This window comes from Cyclopterus lumpus, chromosome 9 (genome assembly GCF_009769545.1).
Source record: "Cyclopterus lumpus isolate fCycLum1 chromosome 9, fCycLum1.pri, whole genome shotgun sequence".
NCBI lineage: Eukaryota > Metazoa > Chordata > Actinopteri > Perciformes > Cyclopteridae > Cyclopterus > Cyclopterus lumpus.
In genome coordinates, this window is record NC_046974.1 from 15699350 (window position 1) to 15712990 (window position 13641).

A 13641-nucleotide genomic window follows, 5' to 3' on the forward strand; every position below is an offset into this window, starting at 1 on the left:
TGTGTTTTGGGACCTCCTGCTCCCCCCGGGGGAGCCAGTGTACAACATGTGCTCCCATAGAACTGGCGTGTGCCGCTAAAGTGATTAACTCCCAGCCTTCACAAAAGATCTTTTACACCCCCCGTGTACCTCCCTCTTTTCTCCACTATCACCCTCAGACACCCTCGGTTTGTGCATCAACTTACTGTGTAATAACCATTCATCCTCACACACCCCCACCCCCCCTCCTTCCATCAGTCCCTCCCTCCATCCATCCGTCCCACTCGGTGCCCTGCACCCACCCAGAACAAACAACACTTCATGTGAAGGAGAAAAAAAGGCGCTTGCCCTCTCTCCTTTCCCTCTTTGTCTGTTGAAGTGTGCCGCTCTTTGTGTGGACTCTTGTGTGCTGGTTGATGTATTCTCCCTAAACAGCCCAGGACCACATTTGAATGTTAAAGTCCTTACAATGAGAATGCTGGAGAGCTTCAGTTTTATAGGGATTTACCACCACCCGGCCTTTATGCTGTTTGTCAGACATACACGCACAGACTTACTCTCTCACGCACACATCTTTACACGTGCACACAAACAACACACACTTTTACACAGTCTCTCGAAGGCAGTAGAGCGTTTATCAACCCACAGAGTACATGACAAAACACCTAGTGGATAAAATACAATCACACATCACGACAGGAAAATATAAGGTACTGTGTTCCAAATGAACGAACAACAACAGAAGAGATATGGCCCCTGAGCTCTGCTGCTGACAAAACAGGTGTACATCTTAGACCCCATTTTAGTCACGAGTAAAGGTATACTTTCTCAGAATGTGACGAAAACAGACAGCTTTACCACGCATCTACCGATTGAACAGTACTGATTTATTGATGTCATACAGAAATCAATAAAGAAATATGTTTGTTATAATAGAACTAATGGGAGGCACTAAGCATCATGACCCTATACTGTGGGATCTTTCAACATGTGCAGACAGCATTGCACCAAAGTTGACATCATATTACATCTTACTGTCTGAAAGTTCTTTTTACCATGAAGTGTTTTCACAAAGTCTTTTGACTCACAGTAAACAGTATCTTAGTAGATCAACCATAATCATTTTCAGCAGCAGCGCTCACTCATCCCTTCAGCTGACTAACATTGTTCTTCGATTGGCCGCATTCAGCCTGTCTGTGTGGACAATGATCCAGCATTTCACTTTTATGTTCCCACTCACTTGCTTGAGAGAATATGTCAGTTTCACTACTATAAATCTTTTTAGTGCTCCATCACTGCACATTTTAATGAGCAGTACGTATGGTCTGACCATGTGGCTTTTAACTGGACAGAGTGATTTAAGACCTTTGCTGGGATGGAATCGGTGGTGTGTGGCTGCATGCATGCATCTAATCTTACATCTGATTGGCTGCATGTTTTTTCTGTATGAACAAAAGTGTGTGTGCACTCGTTTGTCGTTCCTGTGTGTAAGCAGTGGGTGGTGTGTGTGTATGGGCGGGGGTGTCGTCCTAGCTTTTCGAGCCCCAGCTGACCTGCCTGACACAAAGCCCTGTCCCGCGCAGAACCAGCTGACAATACACCCCAGCCCCCCTCCACACACATGCAGACCCAGTCACACATAGAAACACACTCCGAGGGCATAGCCAATCCATTTCCACAGCCAGTTGAAGGCAGCAGTGTACTATTAAGGTCCAGGATTTATACCTGTCGGACAATGACCATGAAACTCTCCTCTGTTCTCACTGTACCTCTACACTGCCACGGTGCCAGATGGCGTCTCTTTAATTCTCACTGTCTTTATGTTAATTTCGAACAGATGCATGAGAAATCTATCTAGTTCAGTGTGTCTGTTTTTTTAGGTCAGTCTCAGACAGCTTATAGTTCTTTGTTCACGTATGCCGTTTTAAGAGCACACAGAATTTCAAACAGTGTTTTTACATGTTTTACCCCATTTATTATACAGTTTTATTTGGGATTAATTATTGCCATTTTAACAGAAAGTTGGAGGACCAGTGAGGAAAGCTTGTCAATGGTCAAAAGGCATCCTGACTTTTAGTCCTAAAACACTGTCAATATTGACTGTCAATAAATATAAGAAAAGCAGTGCATTAAAATGTTTTCCTGTATGCATTATAGGAATTCTGTTTAAGAACATTCACCAAAGTGCCAGGAATAAAATCAAACATGGTTGCTTATTAGATAAATAGATACATTCTGGATTGCACCTTTAGCTTTGGAGGAGACATCAGTCTCAATCAATCCTTATTATGCTGTTCGATCCTCTAAATGTACGTTGAACACAACACTAACCCAGTGTGATGTAACCCGTTAGTTTACTGGAATTGATTTGTGATTCACAAAAAGTAACTGATAATTCACATGTAATGAAGCCGGCATCTCTCATTATCCTAGGCATGACACAGTGGAAACTCACAAATTAAAGCGAGGGGGGAATGATAGTCTGATTGATTTGTTGAATTATAGAGAAGTAATACTGTCTATTTCTCTGTCATTCTCTGTGGCCCGTCAATGCCCAGTCTCACTCACTCACACACACACACACACACACACACACACACACACACACACACACACACACACACACACACACACACACACACACACACACACACACACTTGCCCATCTTGTGTCTTACTCATTGTGACTGAGTTGTGGGAATGAGTAATGTGGCCTCCAGCAGAACATCAACTGGGAAGGAAGTGTTGGGTACAGACAGCCATCTATCTTTCACTTTCACTGGTAACACATCTATGTATGCACACACACATACACACACACACACACACACACACACACACACACACACACACACGATGGCATCCAATAGCAGCTAATTGAGTAATCCCTTTAGTGCATTGTAAAGGAGATTGAGCATGAATAGGGCTTCAATGTTGAAGAGCAGAATAGCAGACACTCATTAAGGCCTCAGAGGAAGAAGATGGAATACCAGGCACAGAGAAAGAGAGAGAGAGAGAGACAGACATACATGGAGTGTGTGTGTGAGAAAGAAAGATATGTATTCTGTGGAGCATTATACAATGATGACTGTTTTGTATTGTCCAGTAAACAGTCAATGTCTCCTTTGTTCAAAGTTTGAGGGGTTTGTTCACTTGAATTTTGCAAGTCAAACATGTATCGTTCATTAATTCGATCTTGGTGTCTCCTATTGGAAGCCTTGTGGCCTCATCTTGGACCAAAGGACAGCTTTTAGTGAAGGACCCACTTTTTAAAATTAGATTGCATTCAGATGTGCATCCAAATGAGACATTAGGTCAACCAAACAATCAACCTCTTTAGGTTTTAAATCGATAAGGAGGTTGTGTGCATTGCTCACTGGGTGTATATGGCTGGCCAACTACTGCTCCTGTAGTACAGACATTTGCATAACCTTGGCATGTGGAGTATAGAGGAAAAAAATATTTTTAATGGAGTCTAAATGTGAGCCTTTAGTGCTGCGACGAGGATGGGAATTGATACTCATGAATTTTAGGAGCTCTAAAATTAAATATCAGAAATGTCCTTTTATATTGCTTTATTGAGCTGCATCCATCCATCCAAGATTGATTATTGCATTACAATATGTCTTGGCACTTTTCTGTGATGCTTCAAACTTATCTAGTGCTCTGGAATGAGTCCAAAAATGGTTTTAAAGAGTTGCGTCTTTAGTTAGATACTGCAGATCACCGGCCAGCTCCATAGTCATGAAATATTTACACCTAAAGCTTTTATCCCAGTCTAAAAACAGCACGTAAAAATGGATTCTAACAAATGGAAGTATTTTTAAACATTTAGAATTATTGCGCAACCATTACTCATGAATATTTACATTTTTCTTTACCTGACACTTTTCAACAGGCGTGTCTTTAATGCATGACATGACAACCTCATTAATATGAAATTTTAACTTCATTGATTATCATAAAGGCTTTAATTGTTGTCATCCTTACAATAATTGAACTTTCAGCGAAGAATATTACAAATTATACAATTAGAATAAATGTTTTGCTCTGATTTTGTATTGGGTTCCAAAAGACAAATTATAGAAAGCTGTTTTTAACTTGGTAGCACAAAATAGGTTTAACATAAACTCACCTAACCTCTGCATTTGTCACATAGTCACGTTTAGTCCCTGCACCATTTCGTACAACTGTCTTATATATTTGTGTTTGATACGGTATCACAGTGGAATGACATGCATAGGTAGGTGGAGAAGAATGAGGCCTTTCCCCGCAATGGGGCCCATTGACCCTGCAAGCTGAAGACTCAGTGATAAGGTTGTCATTCTGGAGCATAACCATCCTCCTAATCTGCTGTGTGTGTGTGTCTGTCTGTGTCTGTGTGTGTGTGGCTGGTGTAATGTGGGAGTAAGAGAAGACATAATGAGCTCACTTTCAGGGGTCTATAATAATGTGAACACAGCTGGAAATATGTGCTGCTTGCGATACTTGCTCTCGGCTCCAAAATAAAAGCCCCCTGACCTTGAAATGCTAAATGAATCATTGTAGAGAAACTCTGCATGCTTCTTCCAACAGTTTGACGTGTCATAACTCACAAAAGTCACATCTGCTACTCACCTGCTGTGCACAGTTGCTCAGCTGATTCATATACCATCAGAATATCATTCTCTTTTAAGGAAGTTTATATTACTGAAAGGTTTAAAACTCTGCAAAGTTGTTGGGATGCTGCACTTCTCAGAGCCCTCACTCATAAATGGATGCTGCATTTGGGTATCTGGGACAGTTATTTTCAGCAGCGTTTACTTTAGCAGGTCATGACAGCTCCAATGGTTTGTCACACGCTACAGATATGGAACTGAGCTGCATTAGTTCCCACGATACAATAGCAAATAAAAAAGATATAAAAATGACCTGTGGAGTGAAGATATTTTCAACAAAAATATTTTGTAAGGAAAACAAATAGTTCAGCTTTTCTCTGCTGTGACAATACAATAGACCTGTCTTTGCTTCTTCCATCCTCCACCCTCTCCTTGTGATTCTGTCTCTCCCCTGTGATTTTCTCTGTACAATAAGTTACAGTGCAGAGCAAAGCTCAACATGCCTGAGCAGGTGCCCTATACTTACTCATTCACCTTGTCACCAACACAATGTACAGTAAATTGTGTTGCCCACAGGTCTCAACACGTGCATTACTCTACGCAGGTGTGCCACTTCTAAAACTGGGAGATTGTGCAAAGGGTACATTAGTCCCAACAACTACCTCTTCCTTGTGTTGCTATTCATTATAATGCAAAATCATAAGAATATCCAAGAGCTTTTGGACCAATTACTTCAGAGAATTATAGGGCGGGCATATGGACAAACTTAATTCATGCTTAAAACACGTATAGCAATTGTCTTTTTGTCTGATGCCATTTATTTCCTCAAACTGCTGTGTACAGTGCAACATTTAAATAAAGCCCCATGCTGCACCCTATTATTTCACCAAGTCAAAAACAATGGTGTGTCCAGTAATGGCTGTGCTGAAAGTAAAGTACATGATTGGCAGTTTTCTACAAAGAAACAAACTGTTGAAAGCAGACTTTTCACTCAGAGCTGGCATGTTCTCAAACATACAACACATATTAAAAGTCAAAAAATACTTGGGACTGCCTTAATGCCGAGGAACTTTAGTTCAGTCAGAATATTGAACTAAGTAAACAACGGAGATTACTCATTGTGGTTATAAAATGAACCATGTCTGTATTTAGTTATTTACTTAATACAAACACATCTAACACACTTCATGTTAGCCACGTCAAGATAAAGGACGTGCTCAAATCTGTGGGACATGTTAGTGACACCCAGGCTCACTTGTGTTTGAAGTTGCAAAGCTGTGAGCCCTGAGTGAGTCTGCAGCATCAGTAATCTTCTGTCACTTCACGTCAAACACACACAACCTACCCTCAAGTCCAGCTGACGGTGACTTACCTCCAATATGGTCTGCCTTCCCCCACGGCCACTGCTGAGGCTGCTGCTCTGTTTCCCAAAGCTGCGTTGTTCCCGGTGGACAAACCACTGTATACTAGTTATCACAGCTGGTGATGAGAGGAGATGTCTGCCATTGTTGCTGATCTTTCTGGGTCCCCCTCTCACCCCTCCTCAACACCTGGTGTGGTGCAATCAGTCCGTCCCATCTCCCATACTCTGAACACATTCACATTCCTCCATAAACAAGCTCTTTCTCTCTATCCCCCTCCCTCTCTTTACAGTGTATCCTTATTGCCTCCCTCCTGAACTCCCTCCCACTCTCGCCTTCACTCTGAACATCCAACACTGCCTCCCTCCCGCCGCTGCTTGCCTCGTCCACCTCTTACATACATAGTTGTGAACTATTTCTTTGGTGTTTTCACCGCTCCATTCCTTGTTCCCTTTTATCCCTCTCTACCTGTTCCATCTCACTTTTCATCTTGCTTCTCTCTCTCTCTCTCTCTCTCTCTCTCTCTTTCCTTCTTCTTGGCATAATGCCCAACAGCTCTGCTATTCATTTCACTTCACTGCTTCTGCATGCCTACCTACAGCAGATTATCCCTGCCCACACTTCTAAGCCACACACAATATCTGTACGCGTTGTAAATATCTGTCTGTGTAGCTTCAAAGGTTTCTTTTATTGTGTGTCCAATTGTTGTTGACTATATTTATGTAAACCAGTGCAGCATATATGTGTGCATGTGTGTACGCCTGCAAGAAAGCCACTAAGTGGCTGCTGGGCTGATGACTCATCCATGCTGTTACCCACCATGCTGTGCAGTTGAAGATTTAACCTGCTTCACTGCTCTAGCTGACTCCATTGGCTCTCACACACACATGGAAGCCAGGGGGCAGATATGTTGTGTTTGGGTTTATTTATGTAACAGATGAGTTGAATAAATGATTAGGACGACAGTGTGCAGGTTATATCCCCGCAGTGCACGCTTCACAGTATACTCATTTGACATTCAAGTACATCCTCTGTTTAGTCTTCCTGTGTCCATCCTGTCCCTGTGCGTCTTTTTCTCTTGTTCTCATTATCTTCCTCTTTCTTTACTCTTTTACAGTCTACACTGCTTACTCTTCTTAATCTTTTGCCCCCCCAAAAACTCTCTGCTGAATCTCAATTACAAGTATCACTCTCTCACAGTTATCGTGACAACATTAGGTTGGAAGTTACTTTGCTGGCTGTGAACGAAATGTACGATATTCCTTTGTCTGGGCATGTTTGGAGGAGATATAATCACTGTTTCAGTCTGACTTTAGTGTTCCTGGAGTGCAAATGTATATTTAAATGATAGTCCCCCCTTTAGTACACAGTGGTCAGAGACATTGCCTTTATGCTCAGTAGGTGCCAGAAATGTGTATATCTGTGTATGTATTGAGCCTTTAATAAAAGCCTGTAATCTTGGTTTTGACCAAAGTGTCTTTGAATGATCTCATTTCAATACCCGACACTATCATTTTCCCCTTTTTTGTATACCGCCTGGTGCTATGGCTGAGGACAGGTTATTCATGTGTCATTATCACACACACTGTCATGTTGTCATGACAAAGTACACCAGTTAGTGTGTCAATTTCTGCTCACTCTTCGAAGGCCCTACATTTGACTCGTATCCTCTTTGCCCTCACAAAGCATCTGCCTGTGTGTGTATGAATGAATGGGCGGGTTGGGAACGTGTGTGTGTGTGTTAAACAATTTTTTACGGATCATTCATGCCCCACAGCACCCTGTGTGTGCATGTAGTGCATGTTTGTGTGTATGTGTGGGGGAGGTTCTTTTTAGTTTTTTATACTCACTGTCATATAAATCTTCTAGCAGGTCTCTAAAGATTGCATTACAGGAAAACAATTAAGAGATATTTATGTTTTCTGCCAAAGTGAATGAACTGGCGTGATTACTCATGTGAGTTTTGGGGTTTTCTCTACTTGAAGGAGCAGCTCAGGCTGTCAGACTGGGATTGGGCTGTAGCAATTGATTGGATTTTACGTCAAATTTGCTGTTCCAGAACGTGCCTCCTTTTCTTGGCCTGGCCCCATCTCCCTGCTTATCTCCACTCACCCCCACAGACACCACCCCACAGAAATTAAAACATAGAAGAAAATCAATACCTTGTTAAATAAAAAGGCAGAGCATAATGTTGTTGACCCAGCTGGCCCAAGAAACTGACCCCAGTCAATGTAGGGAGGCCAGATGCTGGACACTGAGTTGCGTGTATACCCCTCCCACACACACACACACACACACACACACACACACACACACACAAACACATTTATGTAACACTTATACACACATAAATGCATCCTCACGTATTTACACAGAACTTTTATTACACATTACATTACATTACATTACATGTCATTTAGCTGACGCTTTTATCCAAAGCGACTTACAATAAGTGCATTAAACCATGAGTCCAAACTCAGAACAACAAGAATCAAGCAAGTACAATTTCTTCAATAACGTTAAACTACAGAATACTATCTGTAAGTGCCATTTAAGTGCTACTAAAGTGCTAAACAACAAAGTGCTATCGGTAAGGGACATTTAAGTGCTACTACGGCTCTACCTTCCCTATTCAAGGTATAGTCGAAAGAGGTGTGTTTTTAGTTTGCGACGGAAGATGTAGAGACTTTCTGATGTCCTGATGTCAATGGGGAGCTCGTTCCACCAATGACGAGCCAGCACAGCAAACAGTCGTGATTTTGTTGAGTGTTTAGCTCGAAGTGAAGGAGCTACAAGCCGATTGGCAGAAGCCGAGCGAAGTGAACGGGCTGGGGTGTACGGTTTGACCATGTCCTGGATGTAGACCAGACCCGATCTGTTACCAGCACGGTACGCAAGTACCAATGTTTTGAAGCGGATGCGGGCGGCCACCGGTAACCAGTGAAGGTCGCGGAGGAGCGGAGTAGTGTGGGTAAATTTCGGTAGGTTGAAGACCAGTCGAGCAGCTGCATTCTGGATGAGCTGTAGAGGCCGAATGGCATTAGCAGGTAGACCTGCCAGGAGGGAGTTGCAATAGTCCAGCCGTGAGATGACCAGAGCCTGGACCAGAACCTGTGCCGCCTTCTGAGTGAGAAGGGGTCGTATTCTCCTGATGTTGTACAGCATGTACCTACAGGAGCGTGTTATTGCGGTAATGTTGGCAGTCAGAGAGAGTTGACTGTCGAGCGTCACTCCGAGGTTCCTGGCAGTCGGAGTCGGAACCAGCACTGAGTTGTTGAAGTTAATAGTTAGGTCGTGGGTGGGAGAGCCTTTTCCTGGAAGGAGGAGAAGTTCAGTCTTGTCCGGGTTAATTTTCAAGTGGTGAGCGGACATCCACTGAGGGATGTCGGTCAGACAGGCAGAGATTCGTGCTGCTACCTGTGTTTCGGATTGGGGAAACGAGAGGATCAGTTGGGTGTCGTCAGCATAGCTGTGGTAGGTAAAGCCATGCGAGCGAATGACAGAGCCAAGAGAGTTGGTGTACAGAGAGAAGAGAAGAGGACCAAGGACTGAACCCTGAGGGACCCCAGTAGTCAGAGGACAAGGCTCAGACACAGATCCTCTCCAGGTTACCCGGTAAGAGCGGTCGGTGAGGTAGGATGAGAAGAGTGAGAGTGCTGTGCCTGAGATACCCAGGTCCTGGAGGGAGGACATGAGGATCTGATGGTTCACTGTGTCAAAGGCAGCGGAAAGGTCTAGAAGGATAAGGACAGAGGAGAGAGAGGCTGCTCTAGCAGTGTGAAGCTGCTCAGAGACAGCAAGGAGGGCAGTCTCTGTTGAGTGGCCTGTCTTGAATCCAGACTGATGGGGGTCTAGAAGGTTGTTACTATGAAGAAAGGAGGAGACTTGGTTAAAGATAGCTCGCTCTAGAGTTTTGGAAAGGAAACTGGCACATAAATGACTCATGGTCACGTATGCATGGTCACGTATGCATTTAGACCCCAAAGATTTTGGTGAACTAGAAAGCCACACACACTGCCAAGCTCAAAATCCAATTTCTTATGTAAGCCTGCTCTATGTTTACACATATGCGTTTTTTGGCCGACTGGTGGATGTAGGCAGCTGAATGTGAATCCAATATGAACCCATATTACACTGAATAATATGTAAATAGACACAGTCAAGACACAATAGTATGATCGAGCAAACATGCACAGTAGCTTCATGTCATTTTAAATTATAAGCAGCTATGATGTTAAATTATTTTTATTCCAAACTGTATGACTATGACTCTTTTCGACTTTAAATTAATGTTGTTATTTTAAAAAAAACTCTTGTGGTAAATGAGTATGAGCTATTACATCTTATACCAAACGAGATGAAAGAAGTGTAAAACATGCCTACTGTTACAAAATGAACACTGGCACTAAAGCAAAGCACACTGCTATCAAAGTTTATAAAGCTAAATATTTACGGAATAGACTTATAACAATTTAAATTTTAACCATTCATCTATACTTTACAACTTTAACACAACTATTATCTCTGAAGAATCTTTTTTATGGGGAAATATTTTCAAGAGAGATTACATTTTTCATTTCCCAAAAATACAATCCAAGTCCTTTGTGGGAGGACTTCATAATAATAATCGACAGTAATAAATGAAAGCCAAAAACCCTTCACCAAAAGAAAACTGCTACTCTTTTGGGTCGTAAACAGGTAGCAGTGACATTGACGCTCCAGTTTAATTACCGTGAACGACTCCCCAATGCTCCTTCTATCTCTCTAATAGCATTTCCACTGCTGTCTGAAATGGTTTGTGGGTACTACACTAGGCCCTCCATCATTTAAACTGTCTATTTGTGGAACATTCACCCACCCAGAGCTTGAATCACTCAGCCCCTCTAAAAAATTAAGTATGCATTTGTCTGGTGTAGGTGCCGCTGCACTAACAAGCTGAATAGCCTTCGGTAATCCTCAGGCCTTGGTCTTTTTCGTTCTTTCTTAAGTGCTTCTGTCTCTTTTTTTCATCTCCTGTCAAGGCTGACAGCTCCACTGTGTATCAGCATGTTCACCTGGGGCCGAGCAGGAGGGCAGATCGAGATAATATTGACAGAAGTTGGATGCATATAAATTATGTCATCCTGGAAAAGACAGAAGAAGAGGAGAATTTGAGTAAGAAAAGGAGGTAAGGAGGTGAGGTATGAGTGCACAGAAGTAGGGCTTGAGCTAAAGCTTTATTGATCCTGATGGTTTGGTCTGCCACCGCCTCAGGGGACACAGTTGGCCTATGATGTATGGCTGCTTCATCCTCTCCTGCCCCAGCGAGGGACACAAGTCAGGGAGCAAGGCACTACAGGGTTACGCTGCCGGTGCAGCGGGGGCAAGGCAGCCCTCCGATCCCTGTACATAACAACTCCACTGAGAGCTGCTGTGAACCACAGAGAGCAAAAGACACATTCACCTGCTTGCTGACCTGCAAGAACATGGCTTGTTGCTGAACTTGATCAATCTCCAGCGCTCACCGCCAGACCACAGACAACATAAACTTGTCATCAATAAATCAAATCTATGCACAGATTTGTATTTTCCCCTGGCATAAATACATATAACTTGTCCTGCCTGCTGCAAGAGATTAAGTTAGGCTATGCAGACACACGTACACACACAGAGATGCTCACACTTCAAAGCGGTGATGTCTGTCTCTCTGTGCAAGGCAATTTGCTCTCCCCAAGATCTCTCTCACCGGCAGCATATAAATAAGACTTGCACCAAGCGGTCAGAGCCCACAGTAACAGCCTGTCAGGTTAGATGAGGACAATGAAGTTGTCTCTCTGTCCCACACACCTGATGAGTGGCACAAGTTGGGAATGCAGTATACGTGTTACACATCCAGATACTGGTGTTGTCACCAAGATACACACACAAACACAGGGGTTATTAGTATTGATTTAATGTACCTTGCTCAACTCTGCTAAGCCACGGTTTGATGAGGCTTTAATTCATCAACATACTCCCTGTGTTGAAGGTGTTGGGCCAAGCATCGTCTTCACAGACGAAGAAGGATTAACTGACTTCAGATAAAAATCATAGGGTCAAACACGTACAGATGTGCTCATCAATATCCATCTTGACCCTTTGGAAATGTGTTGAAGTGCGATGTTAATGGTAGGGCAGGGACGCCTCTGGCGCTAACTGAATCCCTGTTTGAAGCTGTCAGATGCTGTTTCGCCTTTATTTTACTTTTCAGTTCAGGTTGCACATAATGATATTAAGTTGCAGGGTTAATAGAAGAACTGTTGCTGATGATTTAAGTGTTTGACGTAGGGGCGAAGAGGTGCAGGGTGACTGTGCCCATATGTAGTACAGATGGATCACTGCCAAAGTCACCCTGATCCAGCCATTCCCCCCCAGGTGTTACGTGCACAATAAAAAATTCACAAATTAAGTCATCCATCTCTCCCCGTGGTTAACACTTCACAGGCTAACAACAGTTAACTGCTTTTAGAAGTCTTAAGCATCTGCTAATAGGGATTATATGGAGTGTAACTAAGCAATAAATTGTCGCAAGGTGCATGGTCAGGCAGCGTGAACAGAATTGCAGAATACACTAAACACCTCCTCCCTCCAAACTCTGTTTGCCTCACAGAACACAGCCATGTAATGTTAGCTCCAGGTTGGATTGTTTTTTGTTCCTTTCTAAAGATTGATAGTGGTATGTAAATAGCGATAATGACTAGCTGACTTTAAGGCCTTATGTCAGCTTTCAACAAGTGTCTCAATTGAATCATGAAAATAGCGGTCTGTAAGCCAGTAGTTATTACTTCACCAAGACGCCAAGCTGTTGAAAAATGGCCTTCACTATCATATAATTAAGCCTCTGTGAATACCACAGCACTAAACAAATGTGTTAATACTTCCTACACTAATTAAAACTGAGGCCCTGCTGCACTAATGCACTTATAAAAAATCCTGCTGTAGATACAATACCAGCTTGTGATTGCACGTTATTCATACTGTTATTATATCCTTCTTTTATTCTGTGCCACATACTGCTTATGATCTGGTGCCTTAAAATAACTTAGAACAACTTAACTCATATAACCTATAACCCATTTTCCTCAGCCATTTTGTCAGTCCTGATCTTTTCTGATCACTTAATCCTTTTGGTTAAAGTAACTAAGGTGTGTTGACAGTATGAGGCTGAACCGCACAAATCTGCTTCTTAGTGTATGAAAGAAAAGAAAAATATGGAGAGCCATTGCAAATATTTATCAGTAGTGCTGCTAAATACAGGGTTTTTAATCTGCTTCACAAGGGGGCACTGTTGCCATTCACTTCATAGAACAAGATCTCTTCTCGCATTACTTTTAATTTTTCTCATCCTTCTAGATGATATCATACATGAAATTAAATTATGTTATTTTTTATAAGCAGGAGGTGAGTATTAACAACAGCTTACCCGTTTCCATCCTTGTATAAAATCAGCTGAGTGCCGATACAGTGGGCAGTCTCTCCATTGTGATTGCAGCACACTGGGTCCCTTTTAATTTCCTAGCCCATCCTCATTATCTGAGGGTGGGCATCTACAATAGACATTTATCCTGGGAAAAGGATTTCAAACTGTGGTGAAAATACTGTTTTCAGCAAGGGGGCCTGAATGCACCAAAACACTGGCTAGCAGTAAGACACTGCTATTACGTCTTTCTATCTGCTTTTATCCA